We start from the raw sequence: 13,416 nt of genomic DNA on the forward strand, positions 1-13,416 counted from the left end.
CACCCGGGCCTCCAGCGGGGCAGGGAAGGCGGGCCATGGATCCTGGGATCTTTCTCCGCAGAAAGAAAAACGGCCGAAAAGCACCAGCAGCTTCTCCCTCCTAGAACGCCGAGAGCGAACTGACCCCACACCCAGGTGAAACAAAGGAGTAGCCAGGCCCACCCCACCTCCACTGGGCAGCTCTTTTGTCTTTCTTAAGTACAGCCATTTGTCCCCTAGCAACATGCATATGGGAAAAAATTCCTTTAACAGGAAAAAAAACTAGGACTGAACTAAACCCCCAACATTTTGTAACAGAGAACTTAATATGATATCCTGATATTTACAAGCAAAATAGAGCAATGTAAAAGCTGTGCCTTCTTATGCAGTTCCACTCTTTCTGATTTTGTGAGATGTTTTCCAGTGTAGAAGACATTATCGGGAGAAATAACTGCTAAGCTAAATTCTGCTTGAATGATCTAAATAACGAAATATTTGTTATTTGTGCTAAATAACAAATATTTCTATTTGCTATCTGTGCTTCTCAATATAGCCATCTCTGTTTAGTGGCACAATCTTTGTTAACTTTGACAGTAGATGAAGGCAAAATTATAATTTCATTTACTGGTATGAAATGCTGCTTTTTCTTCAGTCTCTAAATTTTGTAGTAGTTTTTCTGTTTCTTGTTAGCCAATTGAAGTATTTGATGCCAGTGTTCAACAGCATATTAGTAGGAGAGAAAGCTTATATAGGGCGGGCAAAAGGAATCTTTCCTGCACATGTGCACAAAGGGCATACCCATCTCTTTTTAAAAACTGCAGAACTATCTGATAGATTTATCATACATTTTCACATTTCAAAAGCCATCTCTGAGGCTTCTAGTCTTAAATTCCAAATGCCTTAGATAGCATTTTTCTCTGACACATCTAAGCAAGAAGAAAATGATGATGTTATGGTAGGGCATAAAAGTTTTACTGGAATTCATCTTAGCTATTGTATATACAGTCTACTTGGTTATAGCTTCACTAACTATCAGACTGAATTGTCCTACAGCCATACTGCTGTTGTTCTCAACACTTAAATGTATTTCCACTATACTTAGATTTGTAGGCAGAGCTGGTAGCTGCTAAAACTTAGAGCTGCTAAAACTGTAAGAGCCTGTTTTGAGTTACTAAAAACTTTGGCAATTTAGATATCCTACAGCTGAAATTTTTATGTGCTGCTTCATGTCTGAAAAAGTCAGGAAACTTTACCTCAAGCAGTTTGGTCTTTTGGAAGGATTTTGAAGAGGAGGATTAAGGATAAAAAAGTAGTCGTTCTTTCTGTCCCAAAGTTTCACAGGCATTTATTTGACAACCTCTTTGGTTCCTTTGTGAAACAGGGACTTGCTCGTGATTGACTGAAAGAGTGATTCCCATTAGAATTTAGAGGTAGGTTTGTGAAGTGTTTCTGTAGATGTGCTATCATTTGACTGAGCTGTCATAAACTGGTCTGTGACTGGGGCTCCGAGGTAAAGTCTTGGAAGAACCTGTACCATGTAAGGGCTCGTTCCACCAGGGTGCCCTTCTGCAGTGATGGACTGGGCTGTGCATGCATTGCCACCACAGCTCAGCGCTGGCCTTGCCAGCCTTGCAGTCTGGGAGAGCCTTTCGTCCTTTTCTTGTTCACCCTAGTTACTACAGTGGAACACAGTGGCAAGGTCTTGTTCTCAATGGCCTAATAAAGTTGCTGTTGTAGTATAGAAAAACAGGATGGAAAATAAAAACCTAAACAAGAAATATAAGGAACCTAAACTGCTTCAATACAAAAGTGTAAAAAGTTGGAGGCAAATATGGAGAATTCATGGAGCTGGAAGGAGAAGAAACAGGGGTACCAGCTTCTTAAAAAGAAATCTGTTCACAGTCTCTGCAGAACCCAGGATGCCTGAGGGGGAAATTTCTTGTGGTATAAGCAAATAGCTGTGAAATGTACCAGCAAATTACTGAATGACTGCCTTTAGGAACAGCTATTCCTGATGCCAATTACTGCATGAACTCAAGGAGCAGTCTGTTCTTCTAAGGATGTGGTCCTTCTATACAGATGGAAAGTCAGTTATGTGGGATGAGATTTTAAATTTTTTTTCCCATATTGGTTACTAAAAAAACCCAGGTTTTGTGTTTGAGTGCTTTTAAATTACTATGCTAGAGTTAAGGATGCAAAATATGAGGTATACAGCCAATGCCAAAATTTTCCCAGAAGATACACAATGCTTGAAACTTCTTCTTATGTTCCTTACAGATTCAGTCACAGAGGAACTGTAGGAAAGAATCACCATAATGACTCTGGAATGCACAGGAGTTAAAAGCAAGGAAGAATAGAGATGAGGCACTGCATTCCCAAAGGTGTTTTTTTGGCACAGTACTAACATTTGATCGCAATGTCATGCTACATTACTGAGGAGGAAAAGCTCAAGGAACAATGTAACAGAACAAAATTATCTTTGAGAAGCTTCCATATCTGACGTAGGCCACTGCAATCCACATCCTCCTTTCTCTGTGGGTCATATGTAGTGTACGCGAGTAGTAAAAATGCTGCTAACCTCAGACCAGTGCAGGTGTGGCAACCAAGGGTGACTTGCATGACCCTGTTATTTTTCTTCAAGTCCTATTAGGTGAGTAAAAGCAGGAACAGATGAATTCATACTTTATTATTTTTTAGCTGGAAAGAGAAAGGAGCAGAACAGTTGCCTTTTCCTGTTGGCATATTGAAATAGAGGTAAGATAGATTTCTGTGCTAAATCTCTCTTTTCCTTATTTCAAGTGTTCAGTCCTCTCAAAGGAAGAGATGGAACCACTCTGTTCTCTGCTTATCTAGTTTTGTATTTCCCACTTCGAAGTCTCCCACCAAAAAGCAGACTAAAATGAGCTAAAATTCTTCCAGCTCCAATGACACAAGTACAAAAAAGGATGGCTTCCTATTATTCTGTGACAACCATGTGGGGCCAAGATGCAAGGGACAGAGGTCTCTGGAATGGGAAGGAGTTCAGTGTCTCCAGGGTGTCTTCATGCTCCCTCTGTGGGTTTTATCTATCCAGTGCTTTAAGACTTGGCTTGAGACAGGCAGAATATGTTCTGCTTCACTTGTTCATGTATAATGCCAGTATGGTCTGTAGAGAGGGAGCAGTGCTATCTCAGATAACAAAATGGGTACTGACTGTACTGCATTTTGGAGACTACTGAGTAAAGACATAGCTACAGGAAACAGTGGTGCTGTAGGCTAAAACCAGAAATCATCAGGTTCTCAATGCTCTTACCCTTGTCATCCACTGAAACAAAGGAACACAGAACAGCATATTGTAGCAAGAGCTCACAACTCTGATGCTATCTTCCTGGTTTGATTTTGGGAAGGTGTCATAGGTAAGCAAGCATAGTCCCGGAAGGGACGTCCTTGCTAAGGGGTGCTTACAGTTTCCTCTGGGAACTGATAGAACCTATCAGCTGGCCAGTTTGGATATGGACAATTCTCTAAGCCACTTAAAGTTGTGATCACCTCTGTGATCCACATTTAAGAATAGGCAAACTCCCCCTCCAAGCTCTCTCTCGTTTCCGGCGCTGGCACAGGTGGCTGCAGGCCCCGTGTGGGGGCCAGCTATGATATATCAGAGTATCCTGTTGTAATTTCATGAAGATATGGGGGGTGGAGTGTTCAACTCGTGAGCAGAAGCACCTGCGCTGAGATAGGCAGATGCTGACGCAGCTGTAATTTCATGAGAAGTTTGGACAGGGAGAGATGGACCAGATGAGGACTTTTTGCTCCAAATGGGAAAGGAGAAAACCTCAGTCCGTAGAGATGAACCAGATGAGGACTTTTGCTCCAAATGGGAAAGGAGAAAACCTCAGTCCGTAGAGATGAACCAGATGAGGACTTTTGCTCCAAACGGGAAAGGAGAAAACCTCAGTCCCTAGAGATGAACCAGATGAGGACTTTTGCTCCAAATGGGAAAGGAGAAAACCTCAGTTCCTAGAGATGCTCCCAGAGATAGTCCTAACGATGAAGATGATGAAGACCCTTTGCTCCCAGGGAAGGAGAAGGGCCTCTGTTTTTGTTTCTGAACGGCTCAACCTTAAAATTGTACCCCAAAAAACTTCAAGAGTGGACCCTCGAAAGCAGTTGCGGGAAAAGCTGCAAGTCGGGGGAAAGGACTCACACGCAGGCAGAGAGACTCCTCTTCCTAAATGGACTGAACAATATTTGGAAGTGGGCGGCTGTCTCGTTGTGATAATGTTTTCATAGCATGAGCAAGAAGAGACTTCTCTTTCTAAATGGACTGAACAAGGTTATTATGGAAGTGGTAAACAGACTGAACATCTTAAGGGTTGTCTTTTCACATTGTCAGTGGGAGAAGGGAGGAAGGTGGGGGGAGGAGGAGAGTTCTGAAGGTGGTATAATTTTTTTTTCTTCTTTTAGGTCTGTTAATAAACTTCTTTATATTCTTTCAAGTTTGGTGCCTGTTTTGCATTTCTCCTAATTCTTATCTCACAGCAGATAAACAGTAATGAGTATTTTGGACCAAACCACTACACTAAATTGGTGTTTCTGCCCGGTTACAAACCGAACCCGCAACAGAAGGTCTCCAGGGACCATGTCTTTGCTTAGAGAAGTTAGTGAATGTGAGACCATGTAAGCTGGTTCAGTAAGAATATTTGAAAAATAAATGGAAGGTTCATTGTCAAATAACACAAAGAACTACATGAATGAAATTCTTCAGTAGCTCCTTTGGGCCAAGGTAAAGTCAAGGAGAGGCTACATGAGATGGGTGCCGTAACTGGAGGTGAATCTTTGCAGAAAGAACTTTGAGCTGCAGGATACCCCTGAGACAGTGGCGTAAGTATCACTGTGTGCTCAGAGAACAAGCGGGACCAAGACACAATCATGTGTGCAGAAATTTTTCCCCAATATTTTGAAACACTAAAGGAGAATTTAAATCAACTGTTGAGCTTTCCAAGATCCTTTTTCCCAAAGAAGGTGGATGTCTGATATGCAATAATAGTGTTGCGCGCTACAGCACTCTAAGATTTTGGAATAATCAAAGAAGATTGTTTCTCAGGAAAATTCACCTGCTATTTGACTGGGCTTCCACTGCTGGGGTTACTGACAAGTGCTGTAGGGGTGCCTATAAACCACAACCCCCACCCTATACAAACATGTGATCTGAGTGCATTACTCTCAAGTTTCAGCACTTTGCTCTGTGGCACTCCCCCAAAGCTATTTAACTATAAGGCACTTCATGAAAAATAAACAAAAAATTCTCTTGCAGATATTTCCTTGTGAAGTGTCCATCAAATAAACTGCTGAGATAGTAATGAGAAAATTCATGTCAATTAGTAATGTTTTTAAAAGACAGGAGAAACCAATTGAGAAACCCCAGGAGGGTAATCACTTGCCATCTGAATTATTATTTTCATGATGCGTTTTAAGAGAAAGAACATGACAGCCGCTAAAGGAGGCCCTGGAGGAACACAATACTGGTATGTCAACACAATTGATTTCTCAGTGATTCAAAGCAAATTGTCTTAGTGGCAAGTTTAAAAGTTTCCAGTTGAAAAGACGCCACTTCTGGGCCAGTGGAGGGTCCTACATGGCTATGATTGCTGGGCAAGGAGCGACCAAAAGGGTTGGCGCACCTTACCAACTTTTTTTGCCTTTTTTGCCATTTTTTACCAGATGTGCTGGGATATATCACAGGTGTATTCACTAGTTGCACAACTTCTCTGTCTTGTCTTCTCCCCTTCCTTGCCAGTCTTATGCCTTAAAGGATGAAATGATAGTTCAAGTCTGAAACATGCACATCTCTACTCTTTTCATCGTGTTGTAGTGAAAGAGCAGCTCTGACTCCATGGCAAATACTATTGCAGCAATTTGTATGACATGTCTGACAGTGCTTTAAATGAGGAAGGTCAAAAGTTTCCATAGAGAGTAACACCAGATTTTTCAAATGGAGAATGGAGGCCGAAATTACTTGTTAAATGCTGCGTAGCACTAATGTGAGAGCTGACTGAGTGAAAGCTGCAAGTTTTTGCCCAATAAAAATTATAACAATACAGCAATTATAGCTTAGTTCTGCTATGAGAACAGTCTCTGGCATCCCCTTACTGTTGTCAGGCCATGAAATCCATTTTCTCTAGTGAATTATGTGGTATTCCCTATGGCAAAAATACTGCTTTGCATTTTGCTCCATTTCTTTTTATCTGGATTTTGTGTTTTATGCTTTGCATATAGCCCTTAGCCAATATAATTTCCTTGCTAGGATCTCTCCTTTCCTGTCTGGTACTCCCTTCCCCAGCAGTTTTTAACATGTGAAGGGCAAGGTAGAACGGATGACTGAAAATATTCTTATCTTCTATACAGCTCTGTACGTACTCCTCCAGTGTCTGTGGCAGACTCATCTTTAGTTTCCATAATGAGCTTTATTTTCTCCTGCCTTGTTGCATAGTGAGTTAAGATTTTAAGTGTGCATTACATGCTGTACTCTTCCCTCTGAATCTTTTAGAATTTGTTAGGGTGTAGTTCTGGGGTTAAGGTTCAGGCCAGAGGGAAATACCTCAAGAATCCTTGCTAAATCAGTACGCTACATGAATATCCTTCTTGTTCTACTTCTAGTTTTTCTGTGATAGTATACTGCAAGAATACTGATCCATAACGGCATTAGAACTAATTACCTGGCAATTTTTATGTAAAAAATCAGTTTTCTAAAAATTTTGTAAACAGCATGTATAATTAAAAGGTGGATTTTTTTGACATTGGTTTTTTCAGCTTGATATGAAAATATATCCAGAAAAAGTGAGGTTTTCCTTGTTACTTTCTATCACAGTACTTCATAAACTGAATTTTACCAAATTTATTCCCACATATCCATAGAAGGACCTAATTCTAAAGCAAATTTTTCATTAAAAAAGAGTAACAGTAGAAAACCCAAGTTCTGTATCTGGACATTTGGAGCAGCAGCCTCTGAATGTAAAATATACTTCTAGGTGTATATTTTCAGATAGAACTTCAGAAACTCATCAGTAGTGTAACCTTTTGAAAGATTACACTACTTTTGAAAGTTACACGATTTTTGAAAGTCTTTTAGCAGCTTCCCCAGAGAGGTAATGGAAGCTGTGATGGCATTCCATTTGATAGTGATTTTGTCATTAGCAGTCCTTTCAGAAAAGGAATTATGCTTAGTGACAAATGGTCACTTTTGCAGAAATAGAGCACTACTTTAACTCCAGTTTCTTATTTTTGATTTGTCTTTACATGTAAAAATGCAGTAAATTACTCTCAGATGTGAGATCCATGATACGACATCTGAAGTAGTTGAATTTTTAATTAGACATACTCTGCAATGTAACACACATCCTTCAGTAGTAACCTGCATACTTTAACCATGCAAGGCAATTGTCTGAGTACTTCATTTCAGGCGGATTGTTTGTGTTTTATTTGATTGTGTTGTTTGTTTGTTTATGGGAAAAGAGCTGGCCACTGCAGAAATTAAGAGAACTGTTTGCAAATGAAATACAATGGATTGCTACAAAATTGGGTATCTCCTTTTGCTCTCAAGCTTTGAGAGCATTGAAATAAGAAAGCAGGAGGTGATCTTATAGCACAGCACAGGCTGTACTCAAGCGTACATTTCTGAAGAAATAAAATAATGCATAGACCATAGAAGGGAACCAAAGTATTTGGACTGAATGTTCACTGGATTTTAACTAGAATTTATGGATTCATAAAAGACTCTCTGTCTGCAGCAAAATTAATTCTGATAATCTGCTTTTGAAGCAAAGTAAAACAAGGGAATGCATACGCTTCTTAGTCCTATCTCTTCTAATAATGTTTTCGTGGGGTAGAATGGGGCATTTCAAGTTTATAAATGGAAAGTAATTTTTTCTTAAATGACTGAAAATGCACATTCTAGAAAAGAAAGAATAAGGCAAAGTAATTCTTAATGGTTCTCTCCTTTTAGACTAGCTGGCAGATGCAACCATCAATTCTTTAGTCATGTAGGTTTAGTGAGAAAATTATGAGAAAATGACAGTAATCTCAACTAAGCCCTACAGAACCAAAGAATGTACTTAAAATGCATATTAAAAAACAAACAAACCAAACAAAAACTCCACACCTTCAAAAAGTTGTCTTGTGACAGATAGATCAATGGTCATTTAATTTTGAATGAAAGCCTATTCCTGTTTCATTTTTTCCAGGCAATATGGAAACACATGATTTAGATAATTTGTGGCTTCAGCTGAAATGCTGAAAATAGTTAAAATGGAATGAAAATATCCCACTAAAGTTCTAAAGAAAGTTAAACCTCCTCCCTTGGTGAAGGGTTTAAGGCTGAAGTCATAGTGGCTGGTACTCATGATGAATTGGAAGCTGTCTTCCTTGCAGTGGCCTGTCATCACTCTGCTCTCTGTTCCCCTTGTGATTTGATTGTTGGTTGACTGGTGGCATGAACAAGATACCCCTTGATCTCATTGGGATTTAGTAAGTTTGGATGTATTCTTCAATGAAGTACAAGGAACATAGTCTTATATAAAAGCTTTTCATAATCAAAAAAAAAAAAAGTTTTTGAAAACCTAATTTTTAAGCAGACTTTTAGCTTAAACAGTCATTGAGGCAGTAAGTGCTTCCTCCCCACCAGACTTCCAGGGACAGCTTCATTGTTGCATTTGGGAGGAAACTACCAGACCCTGCTCTATAGTTAAGTCCCCAGTTATGGTTGATTTTTAATAGTTTCTTTGGTTTTTAAGCATTCTGGCATCAAATCAAACTTTTCTCATTTAACAAGATGTGGCTCTCTACATTTGGATACAAAGTTATTACAAAGATACAGGGAAGAGAGGGAGCTGCATTCACCGAAGGAGAATTTTTGTTCCAAACTTAGTTAGTGTGAGGATGTACTTGTTCCCTGGGTGAATAGAAATCCTGAGCAGTTAATCATGGATAGTGTGACTGGAATACTACTTTCCAAGGGAGAATCCTGCCTAAGGAAGCCTGGCTGGATGTTAATAGCTGTGGCTTGGCTTTGCTGGCAGTTCCTGTGCTAATTAAAGTAACAACATGAAGATTTATAAAATGCACAACAAAGTCCTAAACACAGACACCAAGGGGGATGGAGATGATTTTAGTTCAAATCACACAGGCTACCAAGACAAGCTGGTAATAAATGACCTTGAGAGATGCAGTTTTAGTCCCTTGTTTTTCCTGCCAGTTGAGGGACAGCTCTGTTAAAACAAACAACGTGCTGTGATATGCATTGTGAAATCTCTGTTGCTGTAGGTCTTTAGGAAAATTTTAGACCAACATCTGTCTAAAATAGGCAAGGAATAGCAAGAGCTGTTTTGGGGCAGGAAGCTTCTTTCTGCCACAGTTTTGTGCCGTAAAAAGGATGGGTGCTTCAAAAACCTCAGACTGAATATGGCTAGTTATATGTAAGCTTTGATTATAGGGTAAGGACTACGGAGCAAGTTACTGGTGGTCAGAAAAGGAAAATATTCTTGGTACTAACATTAAGAAGACATTTACCATGAAATTCAATTTTTGGAAAACATATGGGTTTCCATTTTATCTTCAAATGAAGTCTGTTTATGATGACTCTAGTTAAAAATATCCAAAGTTTTGTTTGTAAAATTTCATTGTCCTGCTAAAGAAGATGCCTGTATATTAATTCTGTGTAAATAAAAGTATTCTGTCAGGGGAAAACAATCAGGAGATAATATATTTCAACTTTAATATGGCTGTACTACCACAATGCTACTATCTTGAATTTCAAATTAATTTAATGGAGCTCTAATGAATAAAAATTATTTGTCCTATTGTAATTATAATCTCAACTGAATGATTTAGCAAATTAATATAATGGTAATTGCAGTTGACTTGATCTTTCTGCAACCTGAGATTCTCAGCTGCATCTGTCCCTTTCCCATTCCCCATGTAAAAGATGGTGAGTAACCCCAGAGAGTGGGTATTGGAGCTGCTCTTTAGTGCTGCTTACTGTAGCAGTCTCATTGCAGAACAAATTGCAAAGCTAGTGAAATGAAAGACTGAAGAAACAAGCCTTTTACTGGAGGCAGGGTGGAGAAAAGTCAATGTTAATAATTGCACAGTGCTGAATACCTTTTCATACTATAAATAAAAGCAGTGGCAGCATGATTCATTTGATACTTTGAGAACTGAACCTTGACAATACTGGTTATGAAATAAATACATGAGCTCAGAGAGTGGTTCTGGTCATCTTTGTGGAAAGCATCTTTGTGATTTAATTTTCACAGAGACTCTCAGAATGGTTTGGGTTGAAGGGACCTTTAAAGATCATCTAGTCCAAGCCCCTGCCATGGGCAGGGACACCTTGCACTACACCAAGTTGCTCAAACACCCATCCAGCCTGACCTGGAATGTTTGCAGGGATGGGGCATTTACAACCCCTCTGGACATCCTGTTCCACTCTTGCACCACTGTTATTATCATATGATGTAGTTTTTCCATCCTAATCATAGCAATGTAACAATTCCTCTGTTCTTCTCTACTTAGGGACACAAGCTTGGCTGCATTTAATGAAGACAGGTGTTAGAAGTATGAATACATATTTGATGTGTCACATGATTTCTTAAGTTTTCAAATGTTACCTTCTCATCATTTAATAATTTAATAAATCATTTAATATTAATTAACTCGGGAAGGAACAAGCCTCCTCTACCACCCAACCCCTCTAGCCTGCAAATATTAGCAATGCCTTATTGCTAATAAGAGCTATGGGAGAGCTGTGTAGAGGGAATAATAACAGGAAAAGTATTTTTGAAGTTTGCGGTACATCTCCGTTTCTTTCACTGTTTCTATTTGGACACATCATAAACCCTCTGTGTGTTATGTTTTCCTTTATTTATCAGATCCTTTTTCTAGTGTGACATAATCAACCACAGCAGTGCTATGCAACTGCATGTCCTGCCTCAGACTCATCTGATCTTTGATTTGCTGGCAAGCAGAGAGCTGTTCTCTGTTCTCGCACATGCAGTGAGATCACTTCATTAACCTTCCTTACTGATTCATTGGAAGGGTGCACTAGACCTGGGGCTGTGTATTATCAGTCAGGAAGTTTTCCAATTTAAATCCTGAGAAAGTTGGATATCTGGAAGCTGGATGTGTCAGTCAGCGGAGACACCCAACAAGGAATTCCTAAACATACTCTGACTGTCAAAACAGTCAGAAAAGGAGATAAGGAGAATGAAGTAATACTCTTTGTGGGGGTTTTTTGGTTTGGTTTGGGTTTTTTTTTGCATGTACTGTATCAATAAATATGCTTGAAAGAAGTAAAAAAGAAATTTTGCAGTTAGGTAATGGCTGTGCCTTCTGTTCTTTTCTAAAAGGCAGGCCGTGAACCTGAATGTTGCTTGTCTTTCAAAGTGAGTTTCGTGGTGTACATATAACCTCTAGCTGGGCTGGCTTGTTTATCTTACATGGAAGTAACTAAGACTTTTTGCAATTATGTAACTTGCTAGCTGTGGGGGGGTTTACAACACTGTTCTCACAGAGCACACCTTGCTCTTGTTACTATTTCTGCACCACTGCTGCAGCTACTGTTGTTCTCCATAGAAAATAAATTTGTCTGAAGCAGAAAAACCTGACTACTCTTTGTGTATGGAATACCACAGTAAGATGGTGTGTTGCCCCTCCCACCCAACAACAGAATTTTGCCGAATATTAGAAGGTATGACTAACAACACAAGCACAGAGTTTTCATGTGTCGTTGGCCATGTTTTTGATTCATTGCTTTAGGTCTGTGTTTAAAATCTCAAAAGATACATGTGTGATCTGTATATTATCTGAATTTTACCTCATTAGATTTAGTATGACAGAGGAACAAAGCAGATAAAAGAGCTTCATTTTCTCTTCAATATTTCCTAAAATCATCAATAAGAAAGTATGACAAACATGCACAGACAGCAATAAAATAAATACAAGCAAGGGAAAATGTTGCCTTCGATACAGTGACATGGATTTCCTTTTAATCCTGATGCATCTTTTCATACCCTCCTTTGACTGCATCATTTCATCCTCTCAGAAGATATAACACTGGTACCTGCAGTGTATTGCTGGTTATACTTGGAACCAGCTGTGAAAGTAATCATGCAATAACAGTAGGCTCTATTCTTTCAGCTGCCTTCATGAGTAATTCTGACACCTTTCTAGTACTTGACCAGTGCACTGAAAATTTTTTTTTCTTTTTGTGTATTTGATTTTATATGGCCACCCTTTGCTTTCCATGCTGTTTTATCCTATCCCAAACACCAGAAAGTCATATGTTGGTTTCAGATGGGGAGACCACTGACTTTTTGCTGATTATCTGTACATGGAATAGGAATGGGAAAGATGAAGCAAATCAGTTGGAATTCCTGAACCTTCCTGGGTAGCAAAGTAAAAGATAATGAACACACATTTCTTTGTCCTGTGCCACTACTAATTGATACATTGCAGCATGGAGACCAGTATTTATAGCATAACCAGCTAATATGATAGTAACCATCCACATGAAATCAAACCTGAGCAACTAAAAAGCAAAAGGGAAAAGTTCCCATCCTTGCTGCTTCCTTTGTGCTTAGAGGTCTTGCATAGAAACAAGGGATCTGGTTTCAAGGAAATACAAAACAAAATACCCAGAGGCAGATGGGATAAAACTTAAGAACATGGAAAAAATAAAAGGTTTTGTTGGGTTTTGAGCATTTGAGTAGGTAGGCGTAAATAGCATATTCATGCAAATGAAAAAGAAATATTATAGACCTGAATTTCCCTCAGGCAAGTCTATTCTGCAGGCAGAGAGAGAGCTGAGAGTAACACTTGTGTTGGAACAGTTAGAGAAGTTACACGCATTGCTCAAGTTGACAGAGCAAAGAACTCATAGTGTCCTGACACACTCTCCTCTCTATGTCATCTGGACTCAGGGGATTCAGGGGGATTATGTAGTGTTGCCAAGGAGAAGATGCCCCATTCTGGCTACAGTTCTGCTAATTTCTAAGTTCATTCTATCCTCAAGATAAATTTAATGCTAGGAGACTTTGGTTTGTAATGGAAACATGAAAAGAAAGTGAGACATGAAAAGCAGAAGAGAGCCTTTACGCCTGGGATCTGCCATAGCTGGCAGGGTAAACTCTCATTTGGTCCAGAAGCCTGAAGGCAGACCCTGAAACCCTGAGTAAATAATAGACACTCACTCACCGCCCATCTCAGCTGGAAGGTATCTGTAAGCAGAGGTTTTTACCTACACTCCCCACATAGGACTGATGTAGTTTCTTCTGAGCTATCAGTCTAGCAGCCAGTATGGTTCCTGAGAAAAAAGTGTAGCTTTCTTACCAGCAGATCCTGGTACTGGGGAAGCAGTGCTACATACAAGGAGTGCCAAAGTAATTAATCCCTGAAACAATA

At 39.4% G+C, this 13,416-nt stretch overlaps 1 protein-coding gene across 4 annotated transcripts in view; it reads left to right on the forward strand.

Annotated features, from left to right (window-relative positions):
* Positions 1-13,416, forward strand: part of KDM4C (lysine demethylase 4C) — a 280,048-nt gene that overhangs the window by 242,738 nt on the left and 23,894 nt on the right. The window lies entirely within an intron of this gene.

Source organism: Corvus brachyrhynchos, unplaced genomic scaffold (genome assembly GCF_000691975.1).
Source record: "Corvus brachyrhynchos isolate BGI_N302 unplaced genomic scaffold, ASM69197v1 scaffold194, whole genome shotgun sequence".
Lineage (NCBI taxonomy): Eukaryota > Metazoa > Chordata > Aves > Passeriformes > Corvidae > Corvus > Corvus brachyrhynchos.